Source organism: Protopterus annectens, chromosome 10.part0 (genome assembly GCF_019279795.1).
Source record: "Protopterus annectens isolate FY-2018-M chromosome 10.part0, PAN1.0, whole genome shotgun sequence".
Classification (NCBI taxonomy): domain Eukaryota; kingdom Metazoa; phylum Chordata; order Ceratodontiformes; family Protopteridae; genus Protopterus; species Protopterus annectens.
In genome coordinates this window covers 1,070,363,880-1,070,382,483 of record NC_056744.1, presented here as the reverse complement: position 1 = coordinate 1,070,382,483, position 18,604 = coordinate 1,070,363,880, and the positions used below count along the sequence as shown (strand labels likewise).

The 18,604-nt window shown below is 43.3% G+C and overlaps 1 protein-coding gene across 4 annotated transcripts in view; it reads left to right on the top strand.

Moving 5' to 3' along the window:
• The window catches only part of ANKRD13C (ankyrin repeat domain 13C), a 714,089-nt gene that overhangs the window by 307,022 nt on the left and 388,463 nt on the right, over window positions 1-18,604 (top strand). The gene's annotated exons all lie outside the window — the stretch shown is intronic.

The following is an 18,604-nucleotide window of genomic DNA, read 5'->3' as shown; positions in this document are numbered from 1 at the left end:
ACAAAGAAAATGTCCACCATAGAACACCAGCAGGAAGTGCAAAGAGCTTCAAACGGGCTAAAAGAGGGATGGAGGGGTTTAAAATACCCAAAAATAGAAGTCAGGGTTGGCATAACTGTTAAGGTATGTACCTCACAGACACAAGGTGTACAATGTTTGAGTTTTCACCCTGGCTGTTGGCTAAGCATTTAATAGTCTCTAGATTGATTGTCTAGTATTTATCTATAAACCTATGAAATATTTAACTTGGCCATGAAATGAAAGGCTGAATGAAATGTTTAATGTTGTAAAGCTCTATGTAGTTCCTGCTGCTATTCTTGGGTGAATGTTGGCTTAAATCTGTAGTATCAGATTAGACCAGTGGTGAGGGGGTTGCTTTAATAAGCCTGTCCTTTCCCCAGTCTCAGAGCATCATTACAGTGCTGCATGCACTGCGTAGTAATCAATAGTAGATTCCATTTAGATACAGTAGAAAAACTGTATGTCCATGCATATCCAAATACATGTGTATTGCTAACAGCAGATAAAGTAAAAGTAGCAAGATAATACAGTGAGTAGAAAATGGAGGAGTAAAATCACTGTTGCACTAGTATTTTAACTTGTTCCACGGTTGAACTTGAACATAGAAAATGCAAGGCAGTTGAAACAGGGACTGTTTACATATTGCCAGTAGCCACCCTCCTGCTGAACCTCCTCTTTCTACCTCAAGGAGAGCCAGACCAGTAAACCTGGGGTGAATTTGTGAATGCCCATCCAGTCATTCACTTCCCAGTCGAAGGAAGATGTCACATTGCTTAATTTGCAGTTGAAGTCTTCCAGAGTTAAGGGAGGTGCTGTGTAATATTTGTATTTGGCTACTGATGATTTAGATCCCTTTTTTAACACCTTTATTAAATTATCACTTAAGACATAGACAAACATACATTGATATAAAAGAAAACAAACCATATTAACAAGTTTCCAGTTAAGTACATTATACATCTTCTGTGTTCTTTTTTGTAGATGTTATTGTTCCAACATTGCATAAATTGCTCAATTCCTACCTTCCCTTAAACCTCACTCTTCCTCTAGAACATTATTCTACATGTATTGTTCCCACAATTTCCATGTATTTCTATGTAATTTGCTACTACACTTTTCTAAAAGATCTCACTTTCTTTTATCTCTGTTCATTACTTAGCATACAGTTGATTGAGACTTTGATTTCTATTTTCTAGTAATTGCTTTTTTTAGCAGCCATCAGAATTCAACTTAACAAAGCCTAACTATGTCTAGGCAGTTCAAATCCTTTGTCCCAGCTCAAAAGAGTAATTTCTTTAGTTGTACCCATTTGGCCATCCAATATTTCTGACTGGAGTATTTCTACTAGTTTGTTTTTAGTCAGTTTTCTAATGTTTTTCTTAGACAATGCTGAGCATTTTAAGAAGTTTTATTTCTTTTATTGCAGACTTTATGTTGTTGGACTTCCAGAGTTGCTTGCTTTTAAACTTCTCATAGTTTTCTGATGAGGGTAATGTGTGGGATTATGCTGGAATAAGTGAGGCTTGAAACTGTCATAGAATTTTATGAAATTTTTACATTTGAATTCTAAGGTACTACTGTCTTCAGGTTTAGAGGTTCTAATAGTGAAGGTCACTAGTTTAGTTTATGATCCAGCTTAACTGGATAGGAGGTAACAAGGGAGTAGAATATGAAGTAACAAGGGAGTAGAATATGAAGAAGCTATATTTGAAGACCAGTTGAGGAATGTTTTGCCATCCACTACATTTTGTTAATTTGTCCCAGGGAGCAGTGAGCTTTTGTTTATGAAATCTTGAAACCTTTGGGCATATCCTAGACATATAGGCACTGTAGTTTATAGATGGTTATTTAAAGTCTCTCAAAATAATAGTATTTTTGTGTATGGGGAGTTCATTAATTGCATCAAGGAGCTTTATATGAATTTCAGGGAACATAGAGGGTGCCCTGTAATAGACTAAAAGCTGGTGATTTTGTTTGATGTGATTTGGAGCTTGAGCTCTGTTTGAGGTTCCCTTTGGATCTGCTTGGAGATGTTGTTATCCCTAACAAATATGGAGACACCACCACAGTTTTGAGTCTGAAAGTATGGTAGGTACTAAACACAGTTATGGATTAAGTGCTTTCTGAACATGCACAGTTTCAGTAATTACAGAAACACAGATGTGCTCCAGATGCAAAAGGAGAGCCTCAAAATCAGGAATGTTGTTGTTCAGACTTCTTGCATTGAGTAGAGCTGCCTTAATGTGATTCTGTTTTGGATTTGAATTTGTTAGCTACATTTGGGATATCCATCAACTGGACTCTACCAAAAAAAGGCACTGTGGGAGCAGCAAAGGATATAGTCAGTATGTGGAAGCCTTAGAATGAGAGGTGCAGACCATCCTTGACAAAGCAAGTAGGACTGTCTAGTATCTTGTCCTATGTTAACATATTCTGGATCCCTTGTAATAACATCAGCTACTTAGTTGTCTTTTCTTTGTACCTAGGCATCATCTTTGGAGAAAAGTCCACTAAGGACTAGAGTCTTACATGTGTTTGTGACATGCATTGAGAGCTGTGACCTGTCTTCTTGCATATCCCTCAGGGTTTTGAATGCTAATTCATTCAGACCAGCATGGGCTGCCACTGTGCCATAGTCATGTTTGCCAGGTGAAAGGGCCTTAATGGCCCCTGGGATATTGGAGAGCTTAGCACCAGAAAGACAACTCACTGTCACTTTCTCTTTATACATCTTTGTGAATGAAGAATTGGAGTGTTTGACTGTAGAGTCACCTGTCACTATATTGTTTTTGTTGCTTGTTTTTCTTTAGTAGGTCTGGGATGATTTAAGTCCTGGTATCTGTTAGAAGTGTGTTGTAACATGATGCGATAGATTTTTGCTAAGACCTAGTCTTCATAGATCTGGGAGGCAAGGATTTTTTAGGAGTTGAATAGGGTTTTATCTTTCATGAGTAAAATATTCTTGGAGTGGGTGCACAAATGCAGTAATCACTCTGAAACAAGAGAGCCACATATTTTGTGTCATATTCTTATCACAGATTTGTAAGTGCATTACTCAGTTTAGCCTACAGAAAATGTTGAAATGCATGCCACTCTGGTTTCTTTGGCACTCATTTATGCAGCAGGAATCTCCAGTATGGTAGTTTTTTAATTAGTTGTAAAATTAGAATTATGTGAATGACTTTATTGATGATCCAGTGATAAAATTACTTAAACTGAAATTAAAAAAACACTAAACATGATATTTCTGAGACTTTAAGGGGTGTCATGGAGTCACTGTGCTTCCTCCTGCACAAGTGGAGCCTCCCTTACTCTGTGGGGATGGCTTGGGGGGGAGGTGTCAGATGTCACTTGCAGCTGTCTGATGCACTTTCTGGATAGTGGGAAGATTGAAGAGCTGTAGTAGCAGATAGTAAGAGTCCTGGGTTGAACTTGGAGCTCTTGTAGGTACAGTGCAAGACCCATGCATGGAGTATTGCAACAGCTGGCATTGACAAACCTCCTGAGCTTCCAGGAAATGACAGAGGGGCCAGATTTAGCACCAGCTGGCTCCAACACCCAACAACCTTGCAATTTTGCCACCATCTGATCAGCATGAAGGGTCACCCGCAGCCAGTGTGTCTTTGGAGCAACAACTCAAAAGCCAAAGATGCTGATATTTGGGACAAAAGTGACGACATCAGTGCTGAAACTTTGACCCTTTGAGTCTGAGATTTGAAAAAGATCCAGGTCTGTGTAAGCTGCAGTGTTGGCACAAGAACAGTCAAAGGAAGAGATTGTGACCTTGAGAAAAACAATCACAGTTGCTACTGATGTATATACCTCAGTTGGCACTGACCCTTACACAGTACTCACTGACCACATTTGATCAGTGCCATAACAGGAGTCTGATAAGCAGGCATGAGAAGAGGAAGACAAAGGTAAATAATCCCTGTCTGTTTTGCAGACAGAAGGGGAAGGCAGACACATTTCTTCTAGAGGCTTCATTTCCCAAGAGTTAATGCCAACAATGACTGAATTACTGTGGCAGGATGAAATAAACCTGGTGGACCTAAAAGACCCGACAGGTGGTGATTTAAAGGAAGCCAACCTGCAGAACTCACATCCTTGGAGAGGAAAGGCTGTCCTGCCTAGGAAGTGTGGACTGGAGCTCTACAACCTCATTAACTACAATTTATAAATACCAGAAGGTTTGCTGTATTGTCACTCCTTGAAGAACATAGTACAGTTTTGTACCTACCATAAATGTAGATGTCCGATAGATATGCAACTGCAGTCGGATTTTCCCACCCTCCTACCCCTCTGTATCCTTCTTTTTGGGTCCCTACCCCTCTTCCCTTCAGCTGGGGGTATCTCCTATTGTGTATCTGTTTATTACTGTTGTGCATGTTTGGGATTATTTTATCCATTTACCAAATTTAGCCTTCCTAGGAGGGCACCTGGCATCTGGGGCAAGAAACACTGAAGAAGGCGTCGGCCGATGCCTTTATACTCCAGCCGTTGTGACGTCGGAGAGGAGGCGACACCAGCCGACGCCAGACCCAGACTTTGGAATTCGGCCGACTGAGGGCTGCCTGAGGCAAGAAAACCCATATGTTATGACTGCAGTTGCATATCTATCGGACATCTACATTTATGGTAGGTACAAAACTGTACTTTCGCAAGTGCCGGTCGGCCGACTCCTGAGATTTTCGTGTTCGAGTTTCAGATCTGAAGTCTTCTGTAAAGCTAAGAACCCCATTGGGGAAACTTTTTTCTTGCTCCAGACCGATGTCAGAAAAAGTTAATAATTGTATTTCTTGTGGGAAGCAAGTACCTCATAAGGATTTTCATTCTTACTGTATTTCTTGCTTAGGCCCTGATCACAACGTTTCTGGTTGTCGGTTTTATGCTAGATTTAACCAACGCACTATTAAGCGTCGGTATGATTTTGCTTTAACTATTTTGGACGCCGGTTTAATTATCCAGAAATGTCAGATAGCCATCTGACTACTGGAGTTCACAAAAAACGCAAAAAAAAGGAGAGAGATAGACAACCGAGGCCCAAAACAGACGACGAAGCTTCTAAGCCAGTCACCAGTTCGCCGGTCCTCAGTGAGGCACTTTCACAGCCCCTGACGCCTGCTACTTTAGAGTCACAGGCCACTACCGACTCCCACGTGGAGTCGGCCATGCCGCTGGAAACTCAAGGTATTGGAACCTCGGATATTATCCCCTCAGATGGGTCCGGAGCCACTGAGCAGGCACCGGCTTCTGAGGGTATATTCAGACCTAAACATCTTTACATCAAACCAACTTAGCTTCAAAGGCAAAGAATAAAGCACCTTCCAAAGCAAAGAAACAAATTCAAGAGCCATGTGGTCAGGCCTCTATGCCCAAAAAACAGATGCTCAAAATGGCCGAAGACTTGATTACCTTGATCAGGGGTTCCCATCCCCCTCCTGATAAGAGGGCCTAGGCAAGAGACTGACTATGAATCTTCAGATCAGGTTTCCATTTCTACTGATTCTTTTTCTGTTCAGGAATATTTTCTTCCCCCCCTTTGAGAGGATTCTGATGCTGAAGAAGAATCTATTCCTTCAGCTTCTCCTCCAGAACACTTTTCTTTTGGGGAAACCTTACATACCATGAGGGAGCATTTCCACTGGGAGAGCCAAGATTTTTCAGAATCTAAAGAGGTTCAGGGATTTCCTTTTACTTCCTCAACACAAGCCACTAGCCATCCCACCTTTGTTAGACATTGTAGATGATGTGTTTTCGGAGTCTAGTCTTACCCCTGACTCAACTCCAACTCCTGTTAAGCCAGACAGATATTACAGCGTTCCTGACTCTCATAAATTCCTTTTTAAAAACCCTGCTGCAGACCCAGAAATTATTTCTCAGTGTCCCAAAGGAGTTAAGGCTTCCGCTGCAAAAAAACGTACCCCCTCTGACAGAGATTCTAGGGCACTGGAAAGATGGGGAAAAAAGGTTTACACATCTGCTACCTTGGCTATAAGGGCCTTAAACTGTCAGTTTCATATGCTCAAATATCAGCAACATGTCATGGCATTGCTTAAACAGAAAATGTTAAACTCTGAATGTGCAGAAAACAAGGAAATGCAGGATTTATTGCATGCAGCTGAACAAGTTGGAAAGCTTACTTTGCAATGTGGTTTTGATTCTTTAGAGGCCTCCTGCAGGGCCGCAGTTACAGGTTCTGTAATTAGAAGGCATGCTTGGTTAAAGGAACAAAATCTGCCTGATCATGTTAAAGTTAAATTATTAGATGCACCTTTACAGCATGATACTTTGTTTGGTGTTAAGGCAGAAGAGGTGTTAAAGAAAATGGAGGACAAAGCAAAATCTATGCAAACGGTCAAAGATTTTTTTGCAAGTACAGCCACCTAGGTTTAGTAGACACTGGCCAACTATGAATTGGTCCTTTCCTGTGTCAGACAGACCTCAAAGGTGCAGAACCAGACGCCCTAGAAGCAGATCCCAGGCGCAAGGTTCATTCCGCTCAAAACAATGAGGGGCTTCTACCTCCAAAGCTGGAGAAGACAAATCACAACCATTCAGGAAACAGTCCCAATGACTTCCCCCTGCCTGCACCAAGCACTCATCTCCTGGCAACAAACTTAGGGGGAAAATTGGCACTTTTTTCTCAAAATTGGCACATTAATAACCCAGGACAAATGGGTCTTAAATATCGTGTCACAAGGCTACAAGTTCCATTTCCATACCCTGCCAAAGGCCAACAGCTGGCCAGATCTGCCAAAAAATCAATAGGCAGAGGCACAAAAACAAGTCTCATCCCTCATGGACATGGAGGCCATTCAACTAGTACCAGAGCAAGAGCAGGGTCAAGGATTTTACTCGACTGTTCTTGGTATCCAGAAAGGAGAAGGCCTGGAGGCCAATACTGGACCTATCCATTTTGAACACATACCTGGATATACCAAAATTCAAGATGTTGATTTTGCAACAGCTTCTGCCCATGCTGGGCAAGAACACTTGGCTTGTGACTTTAGACCTAAAAGATGCATACCTGCATGTCCCAATCAGACAAATATGCAGAAAATACCTCTGATTCAAGGCTGGCTCAATGCATTACCAATTCTTTGCACTGCCCTTTGGCTTATCTACTGCGCCCAGGGTCTTTAAAAAGTGCCTGGCACCAGTAATTGCATTCTGCAGACAGAGGAATACAGCTATATCCTTACTTGGACGACTGTCTAATTCAAGCAGAGAACAAGGACATTCTTCTACAGCATCTGGCATTTGTGAAAAGATTTCTAACATGCCTAGGGTACACAGTCAGTGAAAAGAAATCAAAACTAGTACCCTCTCAAGATAATATTCCTGGGTGCAAGTTTAAATACAACTGCCCAGATGGCTTATCTCACGCCAGACAAACAAAGGCAACTGACTACCTATTTCAAAATGTTGGCAGCAAAGGCCCAGTTATCTGCAAGAAAAAATTCTGCAGGCTTTGGGCTTCATGGCATCCTGCATCCTACTAATCCCATATGCAAGACTGCATACGAGGAAACTTCAATGGTACCTAAAAAGTGTTTCGACTCAGCATTGCCACAGCCTGGAAACTATGATAACTCCTGTTGCAGGCAGGGAATGAGAGTATCGATGGTGGGCAAAGGCTTGTCACCAAAACAAGTGACAGCCATTCACATTACCTCCAGCCAGGCAAACAATAACAACGGATACATCAGATTATGCCTGGGGGGCCCACATGGCAGGAAGATGCATTCAGGGTGCATGGACCTCAAACCAAATGCATCTACATATCAATCAAAAAGAGATGCTAGCAGTTCAGAATGCCCTGACAGCCTTCAAGGACCTACTTCATCCAGGACAACTACTGATAAAGACAGACAACACCACGGTTATGTGGTATATAAATAAGCAGGGGGGCACACATTCTTACCCCCTTTGCAGACTAGCCATGACTTTGTGGGACACAGCTTTGACTTACCAAGTACATCTGCAGGCACAATTCCTGCCAGGAAGGAAAAATACTCGAAGACGAACTAAGCAGGAATCTCATGGGTCCCCACGAGTGGCACCTGGACCCACAAGTCTTCAGCATGATAACAAGAAAATGGGGATGCCCGGACATAGATCTATTTGCCTCCACTCACAACTACCAACTAAAAAGATTCTGCACAAGGATTTATCACAGACAAGCATAGAAAGTGGACGCCCTATCTTTCAGCGGGAAAAACCTATCAGTATATGCATTTCCCCCTCTGCCTCTCCTCCCCAAGGTACTCTTAAAGGTCAGACAGGAGAAGCCAAGGATGATACTGATTGCCCCAGACTGGCCCCGCCAGTACTGGTATCCAATACTAAAGAGCTTGTCTCAATGCCCAGCTTGGACCTTACCTCAGATACCTCATCTACTGTCCGAGCAAAACAATCCGATCCTGCACAGCCAACTCAGGACTTTAAACCTGGCAGCATGGCAGATAATGTAGTCATACAAAGCACACTTCTCAGTAAAGCTGTGATGGATGTCATTTTGGAGGCCAAAAGGCCTAGTACTAGAAAATCTTAAGCTGGAAAATGGAAGAGATTCTCTGCTTGGAACCAGGCACAAGGAAATGATACAGCAGTGCCAAATATTCCTCAGATTTTGCAATACTTAACTGAGATGCTGGACAAAGGTCTATCTTTTTCATCTATTAAAATTCCTGCTTCTGCCATTTCGGCTCATTTCAATACAGAGCCACCACTCTTTTCTCATCCCTTCCCTTACTAAAACAGTACCTCAGAGGAGCCAGAAATGTAAGGCCTCCAACGAAATCACCAATGCCTGCATGGGACCTCAACTATGTTTTGGAAAAACTCACCCTGCCTCCTTTTGAGCCAGCTCCTACTGCTGATATAAAGTTTCTGTCTTGGAAAACAGCTCTGCTCCTAGCAGTAACTTCTGCAAGATGAGTTTCAGAGCTTCAGGCACTCATGGCTGTGGAACCTCTTATTTTTTATCCAGACAGGGTCTCTCTGAGGACAAACCCAACGTTTATGCCTAAGGTGGTGTCCAGTGTGGCGCTTAACCAAACTATTCATCTGCCAACTTTTTAACCAAATCCACAGAACAAGGGGGAGAGAATTCTGCATTCTTTGGACGTACAAAGACAGCTTAGATTCCACTTGGACAGAACCAAAGTTTTCATAAAGACAGAACAATTAACAATTAAAAACAAGGAAAGGCTATCTCAAAGCAGACTATTTCAAAGTGGATAGGCCACTGCATTCATTTCTGCTACTTACAACATGGCAAGCCAGTGCCTAAGGGCATTCGGCCACATTCAACCAGAGCTACAGCACTTCAGCAGCCTTTCTCAGGGGAGTACCAACCAAGGACATTTTAGAGGCTGCTACTTGGAGTTCAGTGCACACCTTCACAAAGCACCATCATTTGCCACTCTACTCTAAATCCAGGGCAGGCTTTGCCACTGCAGTTCTGCAGGGCCTCATAGCCGCTCCTAATGCTGTTTAGCTCTAGCCTCCCATCCATAGCTTTGGGACTCTACCCAAATGTAATGACTGCAACAGTGAAACATGAAGAACATAGAACAGTTGTGTACACTTACCATAAATGTAGATGTTCGAGTGTATTCACTGTTGCAGTCCAGGTTACCCACCCGCCATCCCCCTTTCTTCTGGTGGAACCTATCTTTCCTTCTCTGATTTATAGAACCTTTGTGGTTTATTTGCTTGTAGATGAAGGTAAAGTTTATATCGGTGCATGTATTTATATGTATATAAATTTTGGCTACCCTTTTAGGCGGCACCTGACATCTGGAGCAAGAAAAACGAAAATGGCGTTGGCCGCATCTTTTATACCCCTGACAACCTGACGTCAGGGAAGGGGTGACAGCAGCCGACGCAGGACCCAGAACTTTGAAATTCAGGCCGACTGAGGGCAACCTGCCAGCTGGATTACCCAAATGTAAGACTGCAACAGTGAAACACGAAGAACATAGTACAGTTGTGTACACTTACCATAAATGTAGATGTTGGAGTGTATTCACTGTTGCAGTCCTGGTTACCCTCCTTCCAGCCCCCTTTCTTCTTTTGGCTATACCTCTACTCTCCCTTACTATGCTCAAAAAGCTTTCTGGTGTATTTGCTTTTTTGTTGAAGGTATATCCTTGTAATTATAGATTTAATTGCTTCCCATTAGGGGGGCACCTGACATCTGGGGCAAGAAAAACTGATGTAATGGCGTTGGCTACATGTTTTATACCCCTGACGACCTGACGTCATGGAAGAAGAGACACCATCCGACGCAGGACCCAAGACTTTGTTAATCAGGCCGACTGAAGGGCTACTGCAAGCAGATAACCCAAATGTAATGACTGCAACAGTGAATACACTCTAACATCTACATTTATGGTAAGTGTACACAACTGTACTTTCTTCTTGCAGAGGCCAGAGCAATAAGTAAAATAGTTTTCCATGTTTAGAACCTCAATTCAGCCAAATTAGTAGGTTCAAATGGAGCAAGTGTTGGCTTCTTTAAAACAGAATTAAGATCCCAAGGAGGGTCCACTGGTATGCTTGGAGGTCTCTTATGCAAAACCCTGTTTCAAAAATCAGTGCATTCTCAAGATAAAATAAACAGGAGACTGGGCAAACATTCTGAAATGGCTGATAAATGAACCTTTATGGAGGAGCAAGAAACTCCATAGAATAGTAAATTGCACAAATGTTGTAAAGCCAGAGAAACACTAGCCATGAATGGATGCTCATTATAGGTTCATAGGTAAGTACTAGGCTAGTTGCCCTTGCTGGCCATTTTAAACCTAGCCAATTACCCTTTTTAAAGTTCAAATTAACCTATCCCATTTGGTTAAAGATTTGCTTTGCCCGTCTCATGTTCGATGATTCTGTTACCCCTAATGATAATACCTGGGATTATACCATAGGTAATTTGAGGAGACCAATACATGGGAAAAATCATTTAGCATTTATGTTGACACCAACTAGAAAAAAAAATTATATTTGTTAATATATGAATCTGATGTTAATTTTCATTCTATCCTTAACATATGGGTCCGGATCCAAGTCAAACTTTATAGCTCATGGCCACCAAAAAGCTGTCAAGCTCCTCCCCACCCATAATGCACCAACCCCTAACATACCCCAGATCTCATTTGCCGTTTTGCAAATAAGATGTGGCTGCCATTTTAGCTCTCTAATTGTTTTTCAGAGGGACGCTTCTTTGAATTTGTTTCTTAATTCTTATTCTTTTCAGATACTTCCTCCCTTTTTGTACTACACTAGTTATTCTTTATACCATAGTTGTTTACCTTTTCCTTCTAATATATTTTGCGTGTTTTGTGTAATGTATACCATTGTTGGTATCTCTATCGCTCTTTAAAAAAAATCTTTCTTTCCTTATTTTATTCTGTACATCAGGATGTCAGAAAAACTCCCTTCAGGGTTCAAGAAATGTGAAAAAATGTGGGCACAAGTTGCCTTTACTAGATGCGCATTTTCTATGCGTATACGTGTGATGGTGAACCTTTTGAGTTTGGCATTTCAAAAGCTCAGGGCACAAAATAATTCAGTGCACTCCACATGTACAATGAATGCAAAAGCAGTGTCTTTGGTAACTTGGGTGTTGGTGATCGCTGGCGTGTCACCCAAAACGTTGACGTGTGTCATAGGTTCGTCTTAACTGGTAGGTCCTGATCACCTAAAGGTTGAGTGCAGCATATGCTAAAATTTTAATCCATGGACTATTGCTGACCATAAACATAAACTCATACTGAAACAGTTGCTCTCAGCATCTTTTTCTGAAGCAATTACTGGAGCTCAGCCCTCCAAATCCAAAGCTAAGGAGACTATTTTAAAATCTCCCAAACTGTCAGGAACATAAACTCCTCCTTCGGAGGCTCCCAAGAAAAGGCTGAAGTCTGATCCGAAGACTTCTTAGGTAATTTTGATGCCGGGTCCAGCAACTCCTTCGGCTAAGGGTACCTTGGATCCAACTGCTTTACCTAGGACTAGGTACTCTGTTACTGTAGACCCGGTACTGCCTGGAGTTCCATCTCCATTTCTGGAACTCTGACATTCAAAATCCCTTATCATTGGCATCCTGTTCGTCTTCCAGAATTCTAACCAAAGCTATGTGGACAGGATGATGAGATTTCTTATGGTGCAGATTCAGATGGGAGTTATCCCAGCTCCTACCCCTACAGGTCAGGAAGTCATTTGTCCTGTCACTCCACAGATGGATCCTTCTCTGATCCGACCCATTGTTTCAGAGCCCTTGGATCAGAGTCTTCCTGGTCCATCTGATTCAGATCTGTGGTCTTCTCTTCAGATTTATTTATTTATTTGACATTTGTTGACAGGGAAAGTTCACTGCGTCAGAAACATATTTTCAGTTGAGGCCTGGGGAGAAAAGCTCCAGCGGAGAAATAAGATTTTTAAAACAAAGATTATTTGCCATAATAAAACGGTGTAAAATTTTGTACGTACTGTACAGATCCAGGGATATCTGAGTGTACCGGCTCCAAAGTCCTCTGACCCTGGTTGACTCCGAAGTTTTTTGAGCAGATGTTCATCGTGCGTACAGCTGCAGTCATTACAGATGGGTTATCCTGCCGTCAGGCGGGTCCTCGGTCAGCTGAATTCCAAAGTCTAGGTTCGGCGTCGGTTGTCGTTGCTTCTTTCCTGACGTCAGTGCGGCAGGGTTATAAAAGAGGCAGCCGACGCCATTTTCTTCAGTCTTTCTTGCCGCGTGGTGCCCGAAGCAGAAGCAGTTTGCAAGTGCCGGTCGGCCAGCTCCTGAGATTTACGAACAGTATTTCAGCCGAAGTCTTCTTTAAAGCTAAGTACCCCGTTGGGGAAACTTTTCTTGCCTCAGACCGATGTCAGACAAAGTTAATAATTGCATTTCTTGTGGGAAGCAAATACCTCATAAGGATTTTCATTCTTTCTGTATACCTTGCTTAGGGCCAGACCACGACGTCTCGGCCTGCCATTTTTGTGCTAGGTTCAACAAGCGCACTATTAAGCGCCGGGCGGTGTTCGCCCTTCATTATTTTGGCAAAAAATTTAATTATATCATGTCGTCTGATACCCCGACGCCAGTTTTAGGGAAAAGACACAAAGACAAGGACCGACATCCTAGGCCCGCACAGATTACTGAGACCACGCTTAGGCGGACTACAGGTTCTCCGGTTCTCAGCGAGGTGCCTACGCAGCCCCTGACTACCGATGAAACTATTTTACCGGTGTCTTCATTACCCGAGGTCGCAGGCTCCTCGGTCTCCATTCCCACCGCAGATACCGACGCCACTCTTGGTGGGGAAACCGAAGATTTAGTGAGGCCTGCCATTTCTGAAGGCATCTTCAGGCCTACCACCTTCTCTATTAAAGCCTTCACTAAGTCTAAAGCTACCATCAAAACTAAAAAACAGGGCCCTCAGAACTCCTCTCAAGGCCCCATGCCTAAAAAACAGATGCTTAAAATGGCTGAGGATTTGATAACACTCATCAGGGGTTCTCAACCCCACTCTGACAAAAGACCCAGATTGGAGGAAGACTACCCTTCTTCAGACTAGGCTTCTATTACCTCAGACCATTCTGAGGACCAGGATTATGCCTGTTCCCCTTATGAAGACTCTGATGCTGAGGAGTCTATTCCCTCAGTCTTCCCCCCTGAGGACTACTCTTTTGGGGAAACCCTGCATACATTGAGGGAGCACTTCCACTGGGAAGGCTAAGATTACTCAGATTCCAAGAAAAGGCTCAGGGAATTTCTACTGCTCCCCCAGCATGGGCCCCTGGCTAACCCTCCTGTTTTAGATATTTTGGATGATGTGTATGCAGAAGCCAGTCTTAATCCAGATTCTTTACCTCCAGCCCCTGTTAAACCAGACAGGTATTACCGGGTTCCTGATTCCCACCAGTTCCTTTATAAAAGTCATACTGTTGACCCAGAAACTATTTCACAGGGTCCCAAGGGGATAAAGGCCTCTACTGCTAAAAACCCTTTACCTTCAGAGAGAAATTCCAGAGCATTAGAAAGGTGGGGGGAAAAGGTGTATACATCAGCCACTTTAACCATGAGGGCATTAAACTGTCAATTTCATATGTTAAAGTACCAACAGTTTTTGTTATCCCAGCTGAAAAGCAAAATGACACAAACAGAGCAGCCAGATTTGAAAGAGTTGCAGGATTTGTTGCATGGAGCAGAGCAAGTGGGTAAACATACCTTGCAGTGTGGTTTTGATGCTTTAGAGGCCTCATGTAGAGCTGCTGTCACAGGGTCTGTCATACGTAGACATGCTTGGCTCAAAGAGCAAACCTTACCAGATCATGTCAAAGCAAAGTTATTAGATGCACCACTTCAAAAAGATGTATTTTTCGATGTTAAAGCTGAGGATGTACTAAAGAAAATGGAGGAAAAAGCAAAATCTATGCAAACAGTTAAAGATTTCTTGCAGGTGCAACCTCCGCGCTTCAGCTGAAACTGGCCTTCAAAAAATTGGTCCTTTCCAGCCACGGACAGACCTCAAAGGGACAGATACAGACGCCCAAGGGGGTAGAGGACAACCTCAAGGATCTTACAGAGCTAGACAGTGGCAAGCACCAACCCCAGGGGGTGGAGAAGATAGACCACAGTCATTTAGAAAACAGACACAATGACTTCCCCCTATGCCTGCCAAACAAAGCTTTAATGGCAGCACCTTTGGGCCGAAAACTGGCATTATTTTCAAAAAACTGGCACATTGTTACAAAAGACAAATGGATTCTGGACATTATAGACAGAGGCTACAGGTTCCACTTTCACACCCTTCCAAAAATGAGAGGCTTGCCAAACCTGCCACAAAATCAGTGGGCAGAGGCACAAAGACAAATTTCCGCTCTCATGGATATGAAATCAATTCAAGAGGTACCTGCAAAAGAACAAGGGTCAAGGCTTTTATTCCAGACTATTTCTGGTACCAAGGAAGGACAAAGATTGGAGACCCATCTTAGACGTATCCATCCTAAACACATATATACAGGTACCAAAGTTCAAGATGCTCACTTTACAGCAGCTTCTTCCCATGCTGGGCAAGGAGTCTTGGCTGGTAACGTTGGACCTCAAGGAGGCATACCTGCATGTCCCTATCAGACAAGATTGCAGAAGATAACTCAGATTTCTTGCAGGCTCAACCCATTACCAATTCTCTGCATTGCCCTTTGGCTTATCTACTGCACCCAGAGTGTTTACGAAATGCCTGGCAACAGTAATTGCTTTCTGCAGACAACAAGGAATACAAATCTACCCATATCTGGATGACTGCCTGATCCAAGTGGACAGCAAGGACATTCTATTGCAGCATCTGGCATTTGTAATAAAACTGTTAAACTACCTGGGATACACAGTGAACAAAAAGAAATCAAAACTAATACCTTCTCAACAGATAATTTTCCTGGGTGCCAGCTTAAATACAACCACCCAGATGGCCTACCTCACACCAGACAAACAAGGGCAACTGTGTCAATACTTCAACAAAATGGCAACTTTAACCAGACTAACTGCAAGGAAAGTCCTGCAGGGTCTGGGATTCATGGCATCTTGCATTCTACTGATACCATGTGCAAAGCTGCATATGAGGAAACTACAATGGTACCTAAAAAACTTATGGTCTCAACACAGCCACAGCTTGGAAACAATTGTAACACTCATTCCATGCCTTCAAAAGGAATTTTTGTGGTGGGCTCAAGCATGCCAAAGAAACACAGGTCTCCCTTTCTGTTTACCTCAAGTAACTCAAATCATCACAACGGGCGCCTCAGACTACGCCTGGGGAGCACACATGGCAGATCAGTGCATTCAGGGAAAATGGTCCCAAAAAGAAAAGCACCTACACATCAACCAAAAGGAGATGCTAGCCATGCAAAATGCTCTTATGACCTTCAAGGACGTACTGCATCCAGGCCAGCTATTGATAAGGACAGAGACAACACCACAGTCATGTGGTACATAAACAAACAAGGGGGAACTCATTCATACCCCCTGTGCAGGCAAGCCATGACCCTGTGGAACACAGCTCTGGAATTACAAATTCAACTACAGGCACAATTCCTGCCAGGGAAGGAAAACACACTGGCAGACAACTTAAGCAGAAACATGACAGACCCACACGAATGGAAGTTGCATCCTCAAGTCTTCTCAAAGATAACTCAGGCATGGGGACAGCCAGACATAGATCTATTTGCTACCCACAGAAATTACCAGTTGAAAAAATTTTGTTCAAGGACCGATCATCCACAGGTCTGGAAAGGGCACTCTCCTTCAAATGGACAACATTGACAGTCTATGCCTTCCCGCCTCTTCCTCTACTGACCAAAGTTCTATTAAAAACCAGAGCAGAGAGGCCACAAATGATTCTCATTGCTCCAGACTGGCCACGACAACACTGGTATCCTCTCCTAAAGAGCCTGTCACACTCACCACTATGGATCCTACCTCTAGTTCCTCTTCTGCTGTCCCAGCACAACTACAAAACCCTTCACAGCCAGCTCAAAACCTTAAATCTAGCTGCATGGAGAATACCTTAATTTCCCAACAGACTCTCCTCTCCAAGGAGGTTCAGGATGTCATCTTGGAGGCCAGAAGACCCTCTACTAGAAAAACCTACTCCGCCAAATGGAAACATTTTTGTTCCTGGAATCAAGAAAAGGGCCAGAATCCTCGGGTAATAAATATACCTCAAATTTTGCAGTACCTAGCTGAAATGTTAAACAGAGGCCTTTCCTTCTCCTCCATCAAGATCCACGCTTCAGCCATTTCTGCACAATACAATGCAGACCCTCCTTTATTCTCACATCCTCTATTAAGGCAGTTCCTCAGAGGGGCAAACAATATAAAACCCCCACGGAAACCACCAGTCCCAGCTTGGGACCTCAACTTCGTATTGGAAAAGCTGACCCTACCTCCCTTTGAACCAGCTTCTTCTGCAGAGCTACAATACTTGTCGTGTAAAACAGGCTTCCTTCTGGCTATTACCTCAGCATGCAGGGTTTCAGAGCTACAGGCCCTCATGGCTGTGCAACCATTCATAATTTTCCATCAGGACAGAGTTTCCTTAAGAACCAACCCTACCTTCATGCCAAAGGTAATATCCAGTGTAGCTTTGAATCAGACTATTCATTTGCCTACCTTTTATCCAAATCCACAGAACAAAGTAGAAAGACTACTGCATTCTTTGGACATTCAGACAACTTCATTATTACTTGGACAGAACAAAGTCATTCAGGAAATCTGAGCAGCTATTTGTGTCCTATGCTACAGGTGCTCAAGGAAAGGCTATTTCCAAACGGACAATTTCAAAATGGATAGCCCACTGCATACGCTTTTGTTATTCATTTCATGAGAAATCTGTGCCTGTATACATCAGATCCCACTCCACCAGGGCTACAGCTACCTCTACAGCTTTCCTCAGGGGGGTCCCTACCAAGGACATTTTGGAAGCAGCTACTTGGGGTTCAGTGCACACTTTCTCCAAGCACTACCACCTTCCCCTATACTCTAAATCTAGAGCGGGCTTTGCCACAGCAGTCCTGCAGGGCCTCCTAGCCCCTCCTAGTTCCACTTAGTACCTACCACCCTTACTTAGCTTTGGGATTCTTCCTATCTGTAATGACTGCAGCTGTATGCACGATGAACATAGTACAGTTTTGTACCTACCATAAATGTAGATGTTCCGAGTGCTCATACAGCTGCAATCCAGGTTACCCTCCCTCCATCCCCTCTTAGGACAGGCCTCATGACAAACACCTTTATCATACAACCTATGTGGGGTATTCTTTTATGGTGTATTTGCTTGCAGTTACTGTTTTTGATTTATCTACATTGTATGTTTGCATAATATAATGTTTTGCCTTCCTTCTGGGGGCACCTGACATCTAGGGCAAGAAAAACTGAAGAAAATGGCGTTGGCTGCCTCTTTTATACCCCTGCCGCACTGACGTCAGGGAAGAAGCGACGACAACCGACGCCAGACCTAGACTTTGGAATTCAGCCGACCGAGGACCCGCTTGACGGCAGGATAACCCATCTGTAATGACTGCAGCTGTATGAGCACTCGAACATCTACATTTATGGTAGGTACAACACTGTACTTTTCTACCCCTCAGAGCTTTGGCACTGGACAGATCTGCTCCATCTTCTGCCCCAGATAGCTTGCCTTCAGGGATAAGAGTCAAAAGGCCAGAAGCCCAGCGTCTCAGCTCTGTCTTTCTTCTGCCTGGAGTGTTCTGCCTTTGAGGTGGTGAAGAGGGTTTTCTCCACTCCAGAAGAATGGACAGATCCTAACCCCTCTGATATTCCTTCTGGATTCCAGATGCATCTGCACATTGGACAGCATCATTCTACTCCACAGGAACTGCCAGCCCAAAGTTTCCAGACCCCACCCATCAGAGTTTCACTATCTCTTCCGATACTTCACCAGAGCATCCCAATTAGGAAGTCCCTAGGAAGAGGAAGTGCAAAAGGAGGCACTTGGACTCCTGTCAGGAGTCCGTCACCAAGGATGCTGATTTTATGTGGTGATTGTGGGGACCC